The following is a 3802-nucleotide window of genomic DNA, read 5'->3' on the forward strand; positions in this document are numbered from 1 at the left end:
TCTGGAAACATTCCTTATGATGCAAGTCTTAAGAAGCTCAACTTACATTTACCTTATTAAACAGACTGTTAAGAGGCAACTTGATCGTGGTTTAGAAGTATGTACCTGACACCTGATCCTAGAGGGTTCTTTTATCAAGTAGATGAAAGTATAAGATTTTGTGGCTGGTGCTTGAAGAAAGAAAAATTCAATATGGAAATAAGATGCATGTTTTTAGAAGCAGAATAATTCAACATTTGAATAACTTAGCAAAGGATTCTGGCTCACAAGACACCATTCAAACTAGACTGGATATCTTTTTAAAGGAGATACTTTTATTCTGCCACAGTTAGTGTGCTTGAGATAGGAAATACAGAATGAAACTTTCCCTGCTTTCTGGTGTTCAGGTGATCAAAATAGTCTCTTCTTCCCCGAAACCCCAGGGTGTATAACTTAGGAAGGAATGTTCTATGACTGCTAATGGGACTGCTCAAATCTTACAGCAGCAATAAATCTAACACTTCAACAAAACAGATAGATACCTTACAGTGTCCCTAAATTCTCAGTTAGCAGTGTCTATGCCTGTCTGTTTGACCCTCCAGCCATTCTGACTGGAATTTTCTGAGTATAAGTAAGTTCATCACCCAAATTGCATGAGATTTCAATCTACTATGTCTGCATTGTCAGAAAGGTTCATCAAGACACAATACATTAACAATAACTGGGTGGAGTTTCCTGTTTTCAAGAGTTAAATATAGCAAATAGCATGATATTCCTCTTTACAATCAAGCAATGAAAACTTTGATCCTCATTTATCCAAAGAATCAAAGCAGTATGGAAGGACTAAATCTCATCTGATTAGAACAACCCTTGATAGTGCTCCTAAGAGATAGGGAACTGTTTTGGAAGACTTATAAGATAAATCCATCATGCATGAACCTCGTTCTGCCTTAAGGGCAATGCTGATGAACACTGAAATCCTGCTATTCAAAAAAAGTTAGTGAAATAGTTTGCTGCTTTAATTTATTCCGAAATTCTGATAATTAGAAGATATTTTTATTGTGTGATAATCATTTATCTCATTACAGGGCTTAAAAAGAAACCGCTCCATTCATTTTGAGGAGGTTCCTTTTTACAAGGGGATAATGAAGCCTGCCAGACCTCTGTTCCCCAAGAATTCATCCACTCTTGGCATCCTGCTAGACAATTCATTTTTTCCCAGAGCTGGTACTGCTATATCACAGCAACATACCTTAAACAGATGGGAATCTAAGCATTTGATATCAGAATTTTTGTGTCTTTCTGTCGTCTTCTTTCCTACAAAAGACTCCTCCTTTTTGTCATAGTGTATAGATATACCTCTTGCTTTGGAAAATGCCCATGTTTCCTTCCATTTAGCCTGTGCAGTGGCAGACAAAGGAAAAATGGGACCAGACTATTAATCTTTATAACCATATCCCCTCCTCCCCACTCTACTTCTTTCCCCAGACTGGACAGTTGGGGAGAGAAGAAGAGAAAGAGGAGGAAGAGAGCAATGAGGGTAACATGGAAAATAAAATCTTAGTGCATGCTGATCAAATCCAAAAATATCCAGCACATCTATTGGCTGGGGAGTGACCCTCTTAGCAGAACAGAAGTGGAAAGGGATCTCGGAGTCATAGTGGACTCCAAGATGAACATGAGTCATCAGTGTGACAAAATTATCAGCAAAGCTAACCGCACTTTATCATGCATTTGCAGATGCATGACAAATAGATCCAAGGAGGTGATACTTCCCCTGTATGCGGCACTGGTCAGACCACAGTTGGAGTACTGCGTCCAGTTTTGGGTGCCGTACTTCAAGAAGGATGTTGATAGACTCGAGAGGGTCCGGAGGAGGGCCACTCATATGGTTAGGGGCTTACAGGACAAGCCCTATGAGGAGAGACTGAGGGACCTGGACCTCTTTAGCCTCCACAAGAGAAGGCTGAGAGGTGATCCCATGGCTGCCTACAAATTCATTAGGGGAACACAGCAAGGGATTGGAGATGCTCTGTTCACCACGGTGCCTCTTGGGGTAACAATGGTCACAAACTGACAGAGAGCAGGTTTAGACTAAATATTAGGAAAAACTTCATGGTAAGGGTGGCCAAAATTTGGAATGGGTTTCCAAGGGAAGTGGTGCTCTCCCCTACCTTGGGAGTCTTTAAGAGAAGGCTGGATAGGCATCTGGCTAGGGTCATCTGACCCCAGCACTCACAGTTAGAGTGGCCAAAATCTGGAATGGCTTTCCTGTCTATGCAGGGGGTTGGACTCGATGATCTGTTGAGGTCCCTTCTGACCCTAGCATCTATGAATCTATGAATCAGTGAGGCAGTATGGTCTTGACCCTTGGGGTATAAAAATATGAGAAGCTCAGACACATCACAGAAAATGTTAATATAGGTATAATTCTTCAGGCTGTCACAAGATTGCTAAAAACTCTGCCTAGGTGCCAGCTTGGTAGCAGTGGAAAAATTGGGAATCTGTGGGAGAAAGAAAGAAATAAGTCTATGCCACTAAAACAGGATCACTAGGAGTCCCAAATGAGGGTTTAATACAAAAAGTAAGACATTTGGATGAGATGAAGAAAGGGAAATTGAAAAGCATATCAACAATAATAGAATTGCAAGGGAAATTTTGAGTCTCCCATCATAACATGCAGAAGTTGAAGAGGAGTTGAAGTAGAAGCTGTTGCTCGAGTTGGCAAACCTAAACAAATATGCAGAAGAAACAACAATATTGCTAGCAAAACAAGTTATTTGAAAAGAACCAGAGGCACAGAGGGATAAAGAGAATACAGTGATAAATGATCAAAGTGTGTTAGATTTTTGGAAAAGACTATGAGAAATGGAGGCACCATATAATCTTTCAGCAAAATGGACTGAAAAAAACCCTCTATGAATGGAGTGGTATGATTAATCAAACTGAACTTCAGATCACAGATAAGGATGTACAAAAGAGTTTGGAAAAATTATCTAACCGGAAAAACCCAGGAAAGAATAAAATACATCATTTTTGGTTAAAGAGCTTAACAAGCTTCTATCCACAATTAAGAATATATCTAAAAGAGACATTAGGATCTGACAGGAAGGTGGAAGTAAGGCATTAAAAGAGCATGGGAAAGGAAAGCTATAAGGCTAAATGCTTACAATTTATAAGAATCTGACCTGAAGGAGAATGTCTTGCATTTCATATACATTAGGGCTGGAAGGGACCTCAGAAGATCATCGAGTCCAGCCCCCTGCCCAAAGGGCAGGAAGTCAGCTGGGGTCATAGGATCCCAGCAAGATGAGCGTCCAGTTTCATCTTGAAGGTGTTCAATGAAGGCGCTTGAACCACCTCCGGTGGCAGGCTGTTCCAGACCTTGGGGGCTCGGACAGTAAAGAAGTTCTTCCTTATGTCCAGCCTGAAACGATCTTGAAGTAGTTTGTGACCATTCGACCTCGTCATCCCTTGGGGCGCTCTGGTGAACAAATGTTCCCCCAGATGCTGGTGGTCACCCCTGATAAACTTGTGGGTGGCCATAAGATCACCCCTGAGCCTGCGCTTTTCCAGGCTAAAGAGCCCCAGGGCTCTCAGCCTGTCATCGTAGGGTCTGCTTCCCTGTCCTCTGATCATGCGCGTGGCTCTTCTCTGGACTGTCTCAAGCTTCTCCACATCCTTTTTGAATTGTGGAGCCCAAAACTGGACGCAGTACTCCAGCTGCGGCCTCACTAAGGCCGAGTACAGGGGGAGAATGACGTCCCGGGATTTGCTTGAGAAGCATCTATGGATGGAAGCCGGCGTTTTGGGCGCTTTACTA

This window comes from Alligator sinensis, unplaced genomic scaffold, assembly GCF_000455745.1.
Source record: "Alligator sinensis unplaced genomic scaffold, ASM45574v1 scaffold780_1, whole genome shotgun sequence".
NCBI lineage: Eukaryota > Metazoa > Chordata > Crocodylia > Alligatoridae > Alligator > Alligator sinensis.